The sequence below is a fragment of the Megalobrama amblycephala genome, linkage group LG12 (genome assembly GCF_018812025.1).
Source record: "Megalobrama amblycephala isolate DHTTF-2021 linkage group LG12, ASM1881202v1, whole genome shotgun sequence".
In the NCBI taxonomy this organism is placed as follows: Eukaryota; Metazoa; Chordata; class Actinopteri; order Cypriniformes; family Xenocyprididae; genus Megalobrama; species Megalobrama amblycephala.
The window spans coordinates 40508879-40528833 of NC_063055.1; the positions used below are offsets into that span (position 1 = coordinate 40508879).

Sequence of the window (19955 nt, forward strand, 5' to 3'; positions counted from 1 at the left end):
GTTCCTTTCTGGACCTTGAAAGTGTTGATTATATGCTGTCTATGGACGAGTCATAAATCTCTCAGATTTCATCAAAAATATCTTAATTTGTGTTCTGAAGATGAAAGAAGGTTTTACGGGTGTGGAACGACATGAGGGAGATTACATTTTTGGGTGAACTAACCCGTAAGTTCACATCACACTGGTTCTCTTGACAAAAACCCAACAGAATTTTTTCTTTGGCTTTTGGATTATTGCAGAAAATAAGGTCTGTGACTAACAACAAGCTTATGATTCTTACATGTTTTGTTCATCAACTTTTATGAATTTGAAGGTTCAAGGTATAATCATTTGCAAGAGCTCGATCATAAACTCAATGAGGCTGTGAAAGCGTCTAGTGAGTAGATGATGTTGAATGACAACCTCTCTAGTCCCATTCAGACACTTGTTAGAAACCACCTTTTACAAGACAAGTAAAAGCTTTAAAAAAAATCACAAGAGGTTATTTCTGATGTGTTTTATGTTGTAGAATAAAACGTAAAAATATCTTGAGCTTGTGTTCACCACAGACCTTATTTCATTGACTTCAGGATGATGGAACTGGAAGTTTCCGGCCTACAAATCATCCCTGCAGCTCTATTGCTTATGTTTGGCTCGGGTTTTAATTCAGCGTGCAACTAGTTTATGAGGTGCAGAAAAGAGCGCTAACCTTGAACTAGTTCCAGCAACTGAGAAAAGTTCTTGCTGAGGAAAAAACGCCTATCAAGATGTTGAAAAACATATTTCAGAGTGTCTGCCAAAACATATCTGTGTGAATGTCAGTTAACAGAGCAGTTATATTTGAGCTGTGTTGCATCGGAGGGGTGTAACGGTACATGTATTCATCACGGTTCGGTTCGTGCGGTCAGTCACAGGCGAGCCACACTCCGGTCCAGAAGGGGGCGCGCATGATAATGCAACACTGTTTGCTAACTGCCACAACAGGATAAAGAGCAGAAGAAGAGGAGACGATCTGTTCATCAACCCAAAACAAGAGTTCAGACGAAACGCAAGAGCTTGCTAGTAGCCTATACGCTGAGTTTCCATTAATTTTTGACGCGCTCCACAAACTTACCGAACGGCATCCTCTTTGTTTTCTTTATTTTACAAAAGCACAGTGTTTTTATTGTCAGTGTACAGAAATAAAAATAGACCCTTTACAGTTTTGAATGATGTAATATGATGACCATAAATGACGGAGTATTTTAAGTTTCTCCGCTGTTATAATGAGGGAAAATCATTTGGCAATGTGGTGATTTGTGTGGTGAAGTCTCACTACAGTCCAGTGATGAAATACGTGTGTCCTGGAAACGGGAGCCTCCGGTGCTTCACCTGCTGGCTCCATTTGGAAAATCTTTCCGCGTTTTCTTGAAAGACCGTAATATTGAACTTTGTGCATCCGCCATGGTCACCGCATGTTAATGAACTCTCGTGCGCAAAAAAACCCTAAAATCTGCACAAGTTTTATTTTTCATTATTCTAATTATTTTCTACTTTTATAACACAAGACATTCTTTTCAGTTTTGTAGCTGATTGTGACCAAATACCTTTTGTTTGTTTTTCATTCCTGCATATAAAAAAAGGCCTATGCAAGAGAGCATTCTGTTGACCACTAGGTGGACAAACTGTAATTTGCACGACTGTCTGTTAAAGATAAATAAACGTAGCATTGGGGATTTGTTGCTTTTTCCTGTTGTACCGAACTGGTATCGAGCCATGACTTCTGTGTACCGTTATCCCCCTAATAGTCGCAACTAAACATCGTAACAGAACGTCTTGCAACAAAATGAACTTGTGACGATATGTTGAACAGGTGTTTCACTATATTGTGTATTTTAGCATGACTGGAAAACCATACTGATGAGAAGCTAGAACTATCTGTTGTAGATGTTTGTGATAAATGATGTGCCCACCATCATAAGAAGAGTGTACGTAAATAAAATATGGCTGTGATTAGAATAATTAATTAAAAACTAATGTGCGTATGTACAGTCTGTGCAGTTTCATCAGTGCTGTCAGTCAGAGCTCTTGAACAGTATCTTAGTTTGACTTGCATTGAAATGCAAAAAAAAAAAAGAGATATTATGAGTCATAATCAGATTAATGTGTCTTGAATGAACATACATTTGAGTATTCAACATTACATTGCTCTTATTTCAGATGTGGCCATATTTGGGTTAGCATAAGGAAAGTAAGGTTTATGTGGAATTCATGTGTCCATGTGACTCATGTGCTCTATGTAATGTCATATGACAGCTTTGTGTGATGAACAGACTCAAACTGCAGTAGTTGTTCAGTGATGTTCATCACAGCTCTCAAATCTCGTTCACACGTGTGTGTGTGTGTGTGTGTGTGTGTGTGTGTGTTATTGACCTCAAACTCCTTTTAATGGCACCAACAGTCAAATTATGTAGCCATTTGTCACAGATCCTTTAAATTAAATAATCTTGAAAAATCTCTCTAGCTATATGCGGTGTCTTGTATCTTTTTTCTCTTTTTTTTTCAGAATAATCCATCTTGATATTGCAGTACAGTATTATAGCTGGTTTGTGATTGTGTCATGCGGTTGTGGACTGAAAAGCAGATGTGATGGTTTGATTTGAGTTCTGACTCTAGATCGTGTGTTTGTATGAAGGAATGTTGTAACACATTGTCTTGGATGCGATAAAAGGCATCTTTTCCATGTTAATCAGAGTTTTTGTCCTAACCAGAGAGCTGGAACAACAACGTACAGAATATGATAGAGCTGCACGATTAATCGCTAAAAGATCGCAATCTGGATTCGAACACCCACACGATCTTATTTGTATTATTAAATGATAGCAATTCAGCTGTATCTATTAAACCTTTGAGAAGTGCAATCTCAGCGAACATTCAGATCTGTGTTCTGGTCCAGAGAGACGTTGTCATGTATAGATATGAAACGGCTTCACAAACAGTCTTACAATAATCCACATTATCACAGAAGTGCTGAGATAAAAGTTTATAGTTCAGATATAAACACTGATGTCTACAGTAGAAATCAAAATAGAGTAAATCACCTTTTGAAAGAAACTTGACACTTCAAATAAAGATTGTCATCATTACACCAGTAGGAGGAGACAAGTGACTGTTAAATTTTTTTATTGAATCATTTAAGAAATTCTTTCAAAAATACTGATTCATCCAGTAATGAAACAAGTGAATCATTGAATTATTCACTCAAGCCATTAAAAAAAAAAAAAACAATAATTCAGACATCTTTTAAATAGACTGTGTCAATTAACATTTTGTCAGAACCTCTAGTAAGTTACATGTTATTTTGTTTAGTTGTCTGTTCAGAATCGTGAGAGAATCGTAATTGTGATTCTCCATAATCCAGACCCGTGCAGCTCTAGAACATAACATTGAGAATCTCAGGTTCTGATTATGTACTTTATTAAATGTTAAAGGAATTTAATGTGAGTTTGAATATCATTTATAGTTAAAGTGACAATAAATAATTCACCTCAGACCTTGAAAAATTAAAGGAAACAGAACGTTTAAACTGCAAACAAACAAGAACTGTGTTCTATGACAAAGATTGATTCAGTCAGTATGTATTTTTAATAATGTTAAATTGGTTTAATATTTATTAATTTGATTTATTTATCCATTTGGTTGTGAGTGCACTGTGTTTTCAGAGAGACTCCGCCCACACGCTCTTCTGATTGGCTGGTATTTGTGATTGATGTTGTGTTGTCTCGTAGTCGTGTCGCCTCTGGTGTGGACACATTTACTGTTTGTTGCAGACGCATGGAGATGTTTTTCTCAGTGAGTATATTAAAGGAGACCCATATTTCAGTTGGATATCAGTTGGTTATGAGCATCTCTGTGCTAATGGGACACGTGAGACGAATCTAGTGGAAAATGATATCACGGATAGAGACGGATAGTTTGTGTCCAGGTTCAATATTTTGACATGGTGTGATCCAGGCAGAGACGAGGAGCAACTTGAGCTGAATATCTTCCACGTCTAGCTCATAAAGGACAGATGGCTCTTGGTTCTCTGCTTTCAATCTCTGTCTCACACACACACACACACATACACACACACACACACACACACACACACACACACACACACACACACAGCTTATCCAATTCATCTCGGCATTGTGGCCGGCCCAGTGCTGCACAGAGACTCTTTTCACAGGCGAAGCGGGCAGCTGCAGCGTGAGGAAGCGACACACTGAGAGATCCGCCAATCTTATGCTAGGAGAGAAAAACAGTGCAATAAGAGGAAGAGGCCTGAGGTTTGTGACGGTGGGCGGAGCTTGTGAAGAGGGAGGGGCGTGAGTGGTGTCACAAACAGTCGAGGTCAGGGCCAGATGCTCTCCAAACAAAGAAGCATTTCTCAGGAAACGACACTGGGAAGCATGGTGCTCACCATTGTGTGTGTGTGTGTGTGTGTGTGTGTGTGTGTGTGTGTGTGTGTCGCTGCATTGCAGAGGTCTATGGGACTCATTTGCTTTAATGACTCACATTTACCTTTTTTTCCAGCTCCAGGCCTAATGGCTTTTCTGCCTACACGTGTTGTGAACTGACCTGTAAGACTATAAACGTTAACACTTCAGCTTACTTTGAATAAAATCAAACTTTTCTTTCTGCAGGTTGCATCATTATGTCAGTCTTAATGAGTGAGTTGTTGAATTATTCACTCAACTGATGAAACTCACTGCTGCGACGTGCAGCGGCTGATTCTGCTCTGGCTTGTCTTTGGTCGTCCTGAAGGCGGTTTCTCTGGCTCTACTGTCAGTGGAAGTGTGTGTTCGGAGCTTCGTCGTGTGACGCTGGAGAAAACTAAGCAGTCAAAATGTAGTGTTATTCGTCCCTCGTCGTGAGCGTAGTTGGTTAGGATAAAAACTCTGATTAATATGGAGAGATACTTGATCGTGTCTTACTTTATCTAGTTAACTTCTTGTTTATTTCATAAAAGCAATAGCACAGTTGCAGTTTGGTCTGAAAATGAGTGCAGCCTGGAAAAAACAAGTTTTACATTTATTATTTATGTTTACATTAATTTATTTGTTTATTTATTCATTCATTTTTCAGGCATATGTTCTTTGGTGGGTCAGAGATACAGTAGGTACTTTCATAGTTTCCTTATTTTAAAACATTTGTTGTAAAATGTTATATTAAAGGCACAGTGTGTAAGTTTGGCCGCTAGAGGTCTCTTATTCAGAACGATATAAGGCGTAGCTTGATGAAGCTGTGAATGAGTGTGGAATCATGGGAGTTGTCGTCTTCACCTCCACAGCCGATGGAAATCAATCCGACGGGACTCGGGCAGAACTCATGTTCATAGATGATATCATGTATTACAGTTTTATTAACGTTACTGTGGAGTGAAGCAGGACGGAGCGAGAGCCTGGGACGTTTTACGTTTCTGTTTTTATTATGCTGATTCGCCGCTGCCGCTCCTTTCGCTTTGTTGTTTACGTTTATTTTCTGATTAAATCTCCTTCTTCCCTGAACTTGAACTTTGGTACAGTCACGTTTGATCACTTCAGTTCACGTTATTTGATCTCATTCTGATGAAACAGCTGCTGAAGTACTAATACAGCTCACTTTATCTGATGAATTAAGATTGTGTGTTTTTCACGCTGCAGTAAACTAGATCGATATTAGATTATCATATTAGTAAAAGCTGGATCTCTTGTGTTGATAAATGGCATGAAATTAATTTTAAATATATTGCATGTTGGAGAAAATGTTGTATTCGTGTTAGTACAGATAAAGCTCTTCCTGATTATGATGTTAGTCACTCGACAGAATAAAGTCGTCTCTGAGGTACAAACATTTTACTCGCCGAAAATCAAGAAAACGAGATTTAAACAATAAGACTAAACGTGTTGAGTTAAATAACAATGATTCGTTTTCTGTCGATGAATGTATCCAAACAGTTGCTCATCTGTCTAATAAAACGCACAATATATGAAAGCGTCTTTGGTGTTTCATGGTTTCTACGGAACCGGAAATCGAGGGTAATGTGGATATGACATCACTGACAGGTGACGTGATGACACGGGCCGTTAAACTGGTTAAAACGGCTGAATTATCTGATTTAACATTTGTAATAATGTAAGTACACAAATTAACAAAATATATAACACTGTTCTAGTGGTTTTTGGATATTTTAATACAAAAATCTTCCATATTGTGCCTTTATTGTTAATAAACACAGGAACCTGTTTTGGAGCAACACATCATATGTTTTGGTGTAGGCATGCATGGGTTGGCATTATGGGTGCAAATGGTGAAAGGGTTTGATGCTCTTCTGTGCGACCCCTAATACTCTTAATGAAAGTGCTGGATCTGATAGTTACTCTGGAAAAGGTTGGATTTAAACCTCAAGTTTTCATTTGGAGTTTGGGCGATGTCTAATATTGAAAAGTAAACTAAATTAAATTAAAAATATCATCATTATTATTAAAGCTGCAGTTTGTAACTCTTTTTTTTTTTTTTTTTTTTTTTGGTTAAAAATGATCCCAAATCAATTTTTGAGCAAGTACATAACCAGGCAGTGTTCAAAACTATCTCCTTACCTAAGCCCGATTCACAACAGTAATAATGTTTTCTCAAATGCTGCTGGTGACGGATCATTTATAGCCTTTTCTCACAGCAGCTGAAATAATTAAACTTATCATTTTGATGGCGGATTGTAATCCAGAAAGGTCCAAATGGCAATCATCAGTGACAACTGGAGATTCACCTGTAGTCAAAAGCAAAAGACTTTGGACTGTGGAGTGGCTACAGAAATTGAAATCTACAGGTAACGATAATACACACTAAATACACGTAGTCACGCAATGCTGATGTTGTTAACATTAACAATTTGAGAACAAAGTCAAAGTATAACGATAACAATAATTAGCACTGTTTGACGTGTACAGTATCCACCGATGACTGACAGCAAACATTAGATTCATCCGCGCTGAGGAGCCGTGCTGATGCACAACTCATGTAAAGATGATAATTCCTCAAATAACTGCAATTGCAGGTTTCAAACAGAGATGGCGACAAAGAGGCAAAACTTACAGACTTAATCTAAATTAAAGTTTTGTTGCTCTTAGTATGAATATGTTACCCTTTAGGTTATCTGTAAGCTAGTGTGCCCAAAAACAATGACAAGGTTACATTTAAAGAGATCTTGTGGGAAAGGGGAAACATTGTGAATGAAACTGACTTCACAACCACAGTTCCTATATGAACATCCTAACAAACTGAATAGACTGATATAGTGCTGTATATTAGCTGTCCATGCGATCTTGACGTCTCTCATGTGTTGAGGTTCTTTTCATACACGAGAAGTGATGCAAATGAGCACATGACTGCCGTTGTTGGTAACAAACAATAAGCCCTGTGCATGAAAATATCCTGCATCAGTAGAGCAGAGGCTCTCGAGGTTTTTGGGTTAGTGCCCTCGACCCGTTCTCTAGGTCCCCACCGTCCCATCAAATAATGTCTGAGTGTCTTCCCTGAATATTAATGCAGATTATTATTTTGTCTTTAATTATAATTTGGCCTATTATTAAATTTCCACTACCATTCAAATGTTTGGGTTCAGTATGATTATTTTTTTTAAAGAAATGGATACTTTCGTTCAGCGAGGATTCATTAAATTGATTCAACAATATGTGTAATAATTTTATTTAAAAAGCTTTAAGCACAATATAGTTGGTGATTTTCAGAGCTGGCGATGTTTGATGTGTCTTTTCTGTTCTCTGTCCTGCTTTGTAAATGTGCAAAACAAATTTAAAAAGACAGTAAAAACATACTGTTAATGAACATTTTGTATTTTAAATCATTTAAAATAATTCACATTTCTATTTTCCATTTCATATTGCTATTTCAATCTTTCATCAAAACATCCTGATTAAAAACACCTTCACAGATTCCACATTTCATTAATCAGCACATCTGTTTTCAACATTGATAATAATCAGAAATGTTTATTGAGCAGCAAATCAGCATATTAGAATGATTTCTGAAGGATCATGTGACACTGAAGATTGCCATCACAGGAAACAGTTCTTTGAAATTGTAGTGATATTTCGCAATATTCCTGAATTTACTGAATTTGTGATCAGTCATGTGAGCAGAAGAGACTTCTTCAAAAACATTAAAAACCCCAAACTATTGATCTGTGGTGCATTATAAATTTTTATTAATGATTAACATCAAAAAGTATATTATAATAGTATTACTATTGTTCATCTATATATAATTTAAAGGTGCCCTAGAACTTTTTTTCAAAAGATGTAATATAAGTCTAAGGTGTCCCCTGAATGTGTCTGTGAAGTTTCAGCTCAAAATACCCCATAGATTTTTTTTTTAAATTCATTTTTTTAACTGCCTATTTTGGGGCATCATTAGAAATGAGCCGATTCAGGGCTATTGCCCCTTTAATTCTCGTGCTCCACGCCCACGGAGCTCGCGCTTGCCTTAAACAGTGCCTAAACAAAGTTTACACAGCTAATATAACCCTCAAAATGGATCTTTACAAAGTGTTCGTCATGCAGCATGTCTAATCGCGTAAGTACAGTGTTTATTTTGATGTTTACATTTGATTCTGAATGAGTTTGATGGTGCTCCGTGGCTAAAGCTAACATTACACACTGTTGGAGAGATTTATAAAGAATGAAGTTGTGTTTATGAATTATACAGACTGCAAGTGTTTAATAATGAAAATAGCGACGACTCTTGTCTCCGTGAATACAGTAAGAAACGATGGTAACTTTAACCACATTTAACAGTACATTAGCAACATGCTAACGAAACATTTAGAAAGACAATTTACAAATATCACTAAAAATATCATGATATCATGAATCATGTCAGTTATTATTGCTCCATCTGCCATTTTTCACTATTGTTCTTGCTTGCTTACCTAGTCTGATGATTCAGCTGTGCACAGATCCAGACGTTAATACTGGCTGCTCTTGTCTAATGCCTTGAACATGGGCTGGCATATGCAAATATTGGGGGCGTACATATTAATGATCCTGACTGTTACGTAACAGTCGGTGTTATGTTGAGATTCGCCTGTTCTTCAGAGGTCTTTTAAACAAATGAGATTTACATAAGAAGGAGGAAGCAATGGAGTTTGAGACTCACTGTATGTCTTTTCCATGTACTGAACTCTTGTTATTCAACTATGCCGAGGTAAATTCAATTTTTGAATCTAGGGCACCTTTAAAAGCATGTCATTGAACGACACATGACACATTTTAATGGATAGTTGAAAAATCATTATCGTTAGATTCCAATGAGCACAAATAAGCAATGTGAAATGATATTTAAGAGTGTTAATAAAGGCTTCAGAACTCTTGCGTCACTGAGATACACTGACGTGTTTCAGGCTCACGTTCTAATCCTGACGTCGAGAAGAAGAGTTTGACCTCGAGAAGCTGAAGCTGTTCTGCTGACGTCAGTCTGTGATTTGACATGAAGGGAATCAGCGCACATATATCACGTATGACTGCGTCTGAGCAGACCGAATATCATATATCATGCTTTATGTTTGTTGTTGTTGAATTATACGGCAGTTAGTGCTGTTTATAAAGGCAGTTTTTGTTGTTGTATTTTTCACATGGTCTGAGACGTTCACTAGATCACCTGACAGACTGTGCTGAGTATCACGTCTAATCATCGAGTGCTGAGAAAAAACGGACATCGTAAATATCAGAATACAGAGATGAATCACGTGATTGTCTAAAAATAGACATGCCTCATTTCATTTAGTCTTGTTTATTGTATGGGGTTTAGTGTGTGATATATGACGGTGTGTGTGTTTGTGACCTATTTTAAATGATGTTTTGGCCCAGTGCATGTACAGTATGTCAATGTGAGTGTGATCTGATACTGCACATCGTGAGCTGTGTGATCTCAGTACTGAGTGTGTGTGTGTGTGTGTGTGTGTGTGTGTGTGTGTGGAAACAAAAGCAAGACCTGTGTTTGGGTGAAGGTATAGATATGATTGATTATGTGGAACGAGATTCTCTGTTTATTCAGAATTGTGCAGCTGTAATTCACAGTAGAGTACAGTTGTAATGGGGTGCAGATGTAAGCCTGTAAGTCTCTCACTTCTCAAGCTCATCATCATCATCATCATCATCATCATCATCATCATCATCATCATCTGTGTGTACGTTCACATCCTCAAAGCGTGTGGTTTACATTCCTGGACAGATATCTGAGGAAGATTTTTGTTAATAAATCATTATTTCTGTCTAATCATTAAACAAACTCCTGAATAATTTTGTTCCACAGTAAATGTTTTATCCTAACATTTGTTGTACGTTAGGTCACTGAGATCATACATCAGCCACGTTTACATGTACACTTTTTTCATTCAGATTAAAATCTTTCCGATTGAAAGATTCGGTGTACTGTTTACACGAGACGTTCTCTAATCCGAGATGTGTTTACATGTTACTTTGTTTCCCATGTTGACTGAAAGGTGTTGTGTGTAAACATCGTAGTTCTGGACTAATGTGAGCATTTACTCATCTCACAAAAACAAACTCAGTATTCCTCAATATGAATAAAAACAGTGAAATACAAACTCAGAATATTACGCAAACTTGCAGTAATTAAATATGTTAAAGGTCCCGTTCTTCGTGATCCCATGTTTCAAACTTTAGTTAGTGTGTAATGTTGTTGTTAGAGTATAAATAAAATCTGTAAAATTTTAAAGCTCAAAGTTCAATGCCAAGCGAGATATTTTATTTAACAGAAGTCGCCTACATCGAACGGCCAGTTTGGACTACATCCCTCTACTTCCTTCTTTAATGACGTCACTAAAACAGTTTTTTGACTAACCTCCGCCCACAGGAATACACAAGAGTTGCGTTTGTAGAGTGTGTTTGTCGCCATGTCGTCGAAACGCTGTTATTTTCATCCCGCAGTCCAATCACCGGGTCTGATTCCGGCTCAAATTGATAGGGTAAAATTAAAGACATGTTTACAATAACACTGAGCGCGTGCATCTCCACGTTATGGTAAGAGGCGTGACCTTTCCGGGCAAGATGCGCTAAACTGCTGTCGAATCACAACACAGGAACCGCTGGCACAATCAGAACTCGTTACGTATTTCTGAAGGAGGGACTTCATAGAACAAGGAAGTCATCAGCCCGTTTTTATGACAGTGGAAACAGCGGTATACAGATAAGTAAATTATGTGAAATATACTGTGTTTTTTTACACGCGAAACATCAACACATGTTATATTGCACACTATAAACACAATCAAAGCTTCAAAAAACCACGAAAAACGGGACCTTTAAATAACACAAATATACTTCATGTATTTAATCTCACTTTATTTAGCATTGTCTTTCCTGCTGACCGTCGATGATCCAATTCAACCATAAGATTGCTGAAGTAAGAGTGTTGAACTTTCTTGTGAAATGTCAGTGTTTTGAAGGGCGAATATCTCATTTACCCATTGAGGACGATTGTAACAGAACTTCTTTAAAGGTGCAACATGTAAGAATTTTGCAGTAAAATATCCAAAAACCACTAGGCCAGTGTTATATATTTTGTTTACTGCAATGTTAACCAAGGCTCCGGGACGTGTGAGGAGTCGCCTGTCAATGGCGTCATACCCGCGTTACCCTCGGTTTCCGGTTTATTTTGTAAAAACCATGGAAACACCAAAGACGCTTTAATATATTACACGTTTTAATAGACATAATTATTTGTATTAACAGTAATGCATAATTTTCTACATCATGCAATACGTTTTAAAAATTAATTGCATGTCATTTATCAACACAATCATCCAGCATTTAATCTGATATTGTAAAATGGATCTATCTTACAACAGTGTCTCACAGCAGCCGCCGAGCGAATGCGCAGAGTAACGTTATAACATCATTTTCAACACACTCAAATGTATCTAATATGATAAACAGAGCTGCGTTACCTCATACTCATGACCGGAAAAGCGGAAGCAGCGCCGGCGACTGTGTCATAATAAAAGTCCCGCTGCTCGTGAGGCGTGTGTTGATCAATCGCTCCAGCTCCTCGTTCAGCTCCACAACACTCGCTCCTGCTCTGCTTCATACTACAGTAACGTTAATAATCACATCCATGAACATGATTTCTTCCCGAGTCCAATCCCTATTCTTTTGTACCATCCGTTGAGATGATGTCCCAAGATTCTGTGCTTAAACTTGCCATTATCAAGATACGCCTTTGATTTGAATAGACGTCTAGTGGACAGAAATCTTAAATATTGTACCTTTTAAGTGTGGATTATATCTGTATTTTTATCATGTTTGTTTTGTTGGTAGAGTGATGAGAGAGAAATACCATGTTTATTTTGTCCAGAATTTGTGCAGGACAGCAAAAAGCAGAAACGTTATAACTACGCCAGTTGATAAAGAAGCTGTTGATATAAAACTAGAGTCAGACTGTCAGGGTTTCGCCAGGCTATACTATAGCTAATGAATGTTAATATCTTGATGACGGTGAGTTTTGATTTACAGGAACACAGCAGACGTGAGTAATAAACTCTTTTGCAGTATCACTGAATGTCACATGATTCACAGTTGTATCACCTCTGAGTAACTGCATTATTTCTGATTTGGCAAGTAGGGTGTTTCCTCACTCAACCACACACAAATACTTCAGAAACACGAGATTAAAAACAGGCCCAAAGTAGAAGCTCAGTGGAACAATGATCACATGAAACAATCACATTTTTATAACGCAAAAGATAACACACCGTATGGCGGCGTCTCAGTCTCCACCGGGCTACAGTCAAATAATATGTAAATAAAACCAACAATAAAGTTAAGGTGTGTGTAATTCAAACTCTTTTATTAAACCTCTCGAGCAGCTGCCGTTCAGTCGAATGCTGCTCTCCATCCGATCTTGACTCGCACCAGAGCGTTTCTCCTCGAGGGTCGCCAGATATCACTGTAAATCAGCCCAGTCTGCAAAATATATACATCTAAAGATATAATTTACATTTACATTCAGTCATTTAGCAGACGCTTTTCTCCAATGTGACTTACAAATGAGAATAGTAGAAGCAATAAAATCAACATGTACAAGAACAAACGCGACTTGCCATGTGAATAGAGTGAACAATGTTTCCTAGTAATGACACGGCGCTAAAAGATAAACAAACACTTAATTATACTATAACAAATACAGACACTGTACAGGGTTGAGTGTTCCCATGATTTTCACTTGAATCTTGTGTGATCGGGACTAAAAATCCACTACTAGAGAGCTGAGGTGTGGACAGATGTAAGTACAAGCAGTGTAAACACCAGGTTCTGTTGACCCAGGGTTTAAATTGACCCAGGGTTAGCTATAGTTTATAGCTGAAGTGTGAAAAGAGAGCAGTGCTTCTCAAACCTCAGCATGCTTTTAGAGCTTGGTATAGCTAGAAAAATGCATTATATATAAAAAAAAAAGCTCACAGCATTTTAATATTTTGTTAATTTAGATGATTTTTCCAGCTCTAGAAATCACACTTTCAGATGAGGTTTTCCTGGATTTATGAGGAGGAGATGGTGTGAATCCTGCTTTTTCAAAAGAAAAGAAACACTTGTTGAGGGGCTTTAAATATTGCTATTTGTTAGTTTTATCTTATTTAAATCACTTTAAGTCAAATTACTATGTTTTGATGAAAAATGACTTGATTTTCTTTGAATAAAACGCGGCATGATGGTATTTACAGTGGAGTGGTAGAAATGTCAGATTGATCACTAGATTATTGGAAAGAAAACTAGACATTACTGTATCATGGTGATGAAATATACAAAACATTTAGGAGTTTAATTTCCGAGAAAAATAACTATATTAAATGACTCTGATTCTGTGCAGATTTTGGATGTAGCATCTTCCACCCGACCTTCAGACAGTTTGGATGTCATGTGATCTGTCATGTGATCTGTCTGTCTCTCTCATCGTCGTCATGTCCAGCTGCTGTTTCCTCTTCCTCTTTTTATCACATTTTATTTATTTATTTACATCTGTGTGAAATACTGTAAATAATTAACGCACACCGTTCTGCTCTCTTCCTTCCAGCTCGAGATCCTTTCATTTCTCACTCGTTCCCACAATCCCATGAAAAGCGTCTTGCGTCAGTGTGTTTCTGTTATGAAGCACGTCTTCATTGTTGGTGTTTGTTTGATCTGTGTCCGGTCATGGAGAGATTCAGATCAGGGCTCAATTCTTTCATCTTTCAATTTCAAAGTACTTTATTGACACGATTGTTCAGGGTCACATGTGAGACTCAATAATCTGCACACATTTGTACTTCTGGATTCGTAAACCGTTTCCTCATTTTGTGCCCACGGATTTGTGAACCGTTCCCACTGATTTAACAACCTGTTGTCTTCAGTCTCTCATCAAACAAAAAAAGAGCAACAAGATCGAAGAGCAACGTCTTGAAACCAAACAGGTCAAGTTGTACCAACATAGAAACTTGAAGATGTACTTCACCTCTGGCAAAATGGGCTTTCAGCAAAACTTGGCTGCGTAAAATATAGTAGAATTGCAAAACATGTTTGAAATCAGTGCTACCTGACAGAGATAAAAGGCTGTTTTCTTCCCTTTTGCCAAATAGGTTTGAAAACTTCAACACCCATAATGCACTGGGATTGTTGCCGTCTGAGGCCACGCCCAGTCTGATAGGCTGCAGTAACACCTTGCTTTAGTAGGAAATACTTCTTAGCAAACTTTGTTATAATGGTGTCGACTTGTATTGTTCCCAGGTGCAAGAAATCGGAGAGTAGATGTTTATCGGGGAGCGTCGGATCCAGAGTGTCGTAGGCAGCGGCTAAAGACTTCAGACAATCGTACATATGGAGAAATGTGTTGGAAATTCTGGAAAGCCTCCGTGTTTGTAGTCAACGTTTCAAACTGGATGACCACGAACAATGTTTTAGGCCAAACGCAGGGAAAAATTGCAAGGAAACCGCCGTTCTGTCAGTTCAGCCTAAAGCAAAATGCCGAATGCATGTTGAGGTTAATAGATCTGCTGCCATAGTGATCCATCTTTACCATAATGCTGTTTAAAGAGTAGAAAAAGTCAGTGATGAACCTACTCTAACAGTAACTTTCTGTTAATAACCCTCTGTGGATCCGACTGTCCGTGAGCGGGAAACGAACATGCGGAAGTATGATCCGGCCGACTTTTGCTGACAAATAAACATGATTTTCTCGGTCCAAGTAACACGGAGAACAAGTAAACGTTCATTCACTTATACTATCAACACTGTAGCAAAAAAAATTGGAGAAGTTACAGTGCAATAGAGAAATCAAGTCAGAATCATTAGTTAAGCTTTAAATAAAAAAAGTTTTTTTTTTTTGGTCTAAGTTGTATAAATTATATATTTTTGTATGTTTGACTCAAAATAATTAATAAATGACATTATCTCAACTTAGTCATTTGTTGGTCAAAGTAATATTTTTGTTTTTCGATTGAATTAATCATACTGATTTGATGTTGTTTGAACAGAATTGAAAGGAAAGAAACTACATTTTAATGTTCCTATGCATTTTATTGTTGACAAAACATCAGAAAGTAACAAACCTGCACTGTAAAATCAGAAGAGTTAGTGTAGTTCATCATCAGCCACACACTGCAACATCTGCTGATGACTAACGAGCCTGAAAAGTTCGTTAAGTTACTGCCGTACAGATCACTCATCTGTGACCTTAAACAATCTTGCCACTCATGTCCACAATTTAAACAATTATTTTGTCTGTTTATTTAACTGTTGTCTCATGTCACACAACCCATTTAATATGATGATGATGATGATAAAAACGCATTTTATTTTACAGCAGTGAGAGAGTTGCGTTCAAGTTATTTTATGTATGACTGCATGTGTCATTTATTTTAATCAATCAAAAAATAGGCATGATTGTCACTGAGGTTGTTTACTCTCTCAGTCCTCTGTGGGTGTGATTGTGTTACTGTAGTGAAGCTGAACAGAGACGGATACAGACGCCGCGGCCGTCATTATGAGCTCACGAGCAGCAGATGTTCGGACAGACAATGAGCCGCAGCGACAGCCGGCAGACGGCAGGTTTCACGTATCAGACCAGAGCTTCAGCCTGTTTACGTTAACAGAGAGATGATCAGACATTAGAGTTCGACTCCATCGCTTGTCTTCTGGCTCTTTTAGTTTGTGATATTCGCCCTGGTTTTACATTCTTCAAAATGTTGTTGTTCTTTCACATGATGATGAAACTGATCACAGATCTGTGTGATCTTCATTACTCGGGGTCTTTGAACAGAGTTTCTCCCAGCCCGATGTCCAGCGTTATTAGTTTATAATCTGTGCTAGCGCTCATCCGGCGTGTGCTGATCTTCACATGGCGTCGCTCTGACCTGCCGAAGGCTGAATGACAGAGAATTTGCATTTGAGCTTGTTGGTTTTTGAGGTCGAGATACAGGAGCCTGTAGAACAAAACGAGAGCAGAGAGAAGCCTGACTGCAAGATACATTAATACAACACATCAACAGTTTTCATGTTTCATCTTTATTATGACAAACTAGACAGGCAAAATCACTGTCTGTGCTCTAAGCAAAGTATTTCAGGGTTCACACTAACTCTGACCAATGAATCTCCATGAGTCAAAACCTCATTTCCATGACCAAAAGTTTAATCATTCGTTCTGACAACGGCACTGAAATACATCATTTTGTAAAAAACAAAACCGCACCAAACACTCAACTGAGCAATAATTTTAATATGATCCGCACAAACACATTGAAGAGTTTAATGGGTCTTGTAGGACTGAGACACTGGTGATTTATTGAGATCAGATGTGTGATCCGCAGTAGGGTTGCACAGTATACCGGTACTATCATGATACTAAAGCTTCAAATACTGCTGATGCCACTGCATCTTTTTTACCATAGTAAGATCAATACAGTAGCACTGCAAGTAATGTTGTGTGTGCGGCAGGTACACTACTCAAAACGTTCATTTGAACATCACGAGAGAGTGTTTTGAGTGCCGCTGCTGTTCTCGGTGTATGAATGCGGTGTGAATTCAGAGTTCACTGAGTGTTTCCCGACACTTCAGTTCATTTTGCAGTGAGACGCTGTTGTACGTCATCATTCTCTGCAGTTTATCAGGAGAAAGAGACTGAAAAGATCTTAAAAATGAGCAGCTCAAACATCACAATATCTTTATATAAGAAAGTGTTCTCGAAAGTTCATCTGTTGATCATGTGACTGCTTCTGGATCAGATGTAATGATTCATTTCTGGAATCATCTTTGCGAAGGTGAACAATTCTATTCATCAACATAGCAGCATTTGTACTTTATTCTTGTCAATCATATCAATCCTTACAGTGTGATTTAACATTATAAACGAACTATATGTTTTAATATAGCCTACATACTGTCCTCCAATCAGAGTCTTGAAATTTCAAGATATGAGGGCAAAAAATGCTCCTGTATGAGTTCTTGTTTTATAGTACATTATTCAGCAGTACGACACGAGCATGAGTGCTGTTTTTCCTAATATCAGCACGATTGCAAATGTGATTTTATACAACAGTTCAATAACAAAACGTTAATATTAAAGGACTTTTTAGACACAACATTGTCAATATTGATGTTTTCTCTCTATTTCACCAAAGCAGAACGGTTGTGCTTCTCCGAGCAAGACGCAGCAATGTTTCGTTTCTGAATGATTCTGTGTTTTTGAACAAATCGGGCGAATCAATGATTCACTGTTCCTGAATGGATCAGCTGTTTTGAATGAATCGGTTGAATAAATGATTCAGTGACTCAATCATTAAGACTTGCTGCCTCCTACTGGTGGTTCAGTTTCCCTATGTAAAAGTAGGCATATTATTTAATTTTTTCCAATATTTCATACGTCTGTATTCAGAATTTTATATTTACAATATGAATCTCGTAACATTATTTATGCAGTCATATTTGGGATGTTAATGCATTAATAGCACATCTAAATGCACTTTTACACTGATTTCATTTCAGTCTGGTCTGTTATGTATGTATTCATGAAAATTTGGTTAATTTTGTAGATTTGAATTATGAATTAACACCATACTTCATGGTATCATGACATTTCAGCGGTGATTCTCGGTTTATTCAGAATGGTGCCGCTCTAACCCCACATGACTTCACCGTTGTTGTAGTGAAGCAATAGGTGTAAAAGTGCAGTACAAATTATTTTTGATAAATCAGTTGACAGTCATGTTTCTATCGTGAAGTCATAATCTACAACACCATGTGTTTGATGATGAGGATTGATGCTTCAGATTCCCAGTGAAGCCTCAGGAGTGATGTGTACTGTAACGGGAATCACTGCCGTACTGAGTGTTATTCCTGAAACAGACTCTGTGAAGCACATGAACGCAGCTATGGAGGTTCGGTTTGGTGTGTTGTTGCACTCTTGAACGTGTCTGCCCGCTGTAGTGGACATTTGCACAAACGTCTTTCAGCTCAAACACTGTCACGATGCCACAGACTGAAGAGAATCTTGCTGAGGAAGTTAGTTGAAGTGAATCATAATGTTTGAATGTAATGTAACTCCATCACTCCTTTGAATTCTGGGGTTTGTTACTGCCAGACCAACACAAGAGTATATTCAGCCGTGATGAAGTCAGCGTTTGTGTCCTCGTGTACAGTATGAAATATGAACCTGGCCTTAGACAGAGCATTGTTGGTCTTTTCATTGATTTTGCTTGTCTTGTTAACCCTTGAGATCTAAAAAGATGTTGATGTATCAATAAACAATGAAGTTTTTACATATTCATCAATAGCAAAATAACGTGTTTGATTTACACACAGCTGTGGTATTTCCTACAATCCACCATCGAAATGAAAGTTTTTGTTTATTGCTTCATTGCACCGGTGGTGTAATAATATAATAATATGTGTAATTTATATAGCACCTTTCCCAAGCTCAAGGACGCTTTACAAAAGCACTAACATAATAGACAGTCAATTCACATAATCATAAACAGTCATTTCACAATCAATTAATCAGTTAATTGGACAGCAGACATTTGCCCAGTCTGGAGATAGAAATGAATGCATTTGCATATCATGGTACAATTACATACAGAAAACAGATGCATAACAAAGTATAAATAACAACAGGAAACGGATAGTGTCAATAAGTAACAAACAAGAATAGTAGATGCAACATAAAATACATAAGAGAGAATTACAGCTGGTAGTATAAGATGAGGAGAGTGTCTAAAGAACATGTTATGACTGATAGTATTGGGTAAGCTAGTAGGTTTTGAGTTGTTTTGAGGTTATTGTCCTTCGTGTCAGTGGTATAGAGTTCCATAGTTTCAGTGCAATGATGGAAAATTACCTGCCGCCCATTGAAGATAGACGAAATCTAGGTACTATAAGAAGTGCACACCCTGAAGATTGAAGGGATCGAGGCAGAACGTCAGGAGACAGTAGATCAGAGAGATAAGGAGGAGAAAGGCCATTGAGTGATTTAAAGATAAGCAGACGAATTTTGTAAGTAATGCGAGATGATACAGGGAGCCAATGGAGTTTAAATAAGATAGGGGTAATATGAGCAGATCGTTTAGTGTGGGTTAATATTCTTGCAGCAGAGTTTTGAATGTATTGTAAACGAGAGATAGAGTGCAATGGTAATCCAGCAAAAAGAGCATTACAGTAGTCGAGGCGTGATGTAATAAAAGCGTGCGCCGATTCCGCGTCATTTGGGGAAACATGAACGAAGTTGGGCTAAACGGCGAAGCTGGAAAAATGCAGAGTCAGTGAAGGATCAAGAGTGACGCCTACATTTCTGACAGTAGCAGATTTGTCAGTGATGTGGTCAGGTGAACAGAATCTGGTCAGCAGTATAAATCTGAATATCATCAGCATGACAGTGATAATGAAAACCATGACGACGGATAATATGACCAAGAG

The 19955-nt window shown here is 37.8% G+C and overlaps 1 protein-coding gene across 17 annotated transcripts in view; it reads left to right on the forward strand.

The window, feature by feature from the left end:
- The window catches only part of magi1a (membrane associated guanylate kinase, WW and PDZ domain containing 1a), a 73477-nt gene that overhangs the window by 19046 nt on the left and 34476 nt on the right, over positions 1-19955 (forward strand). The window lies entirely within an intron of this gene.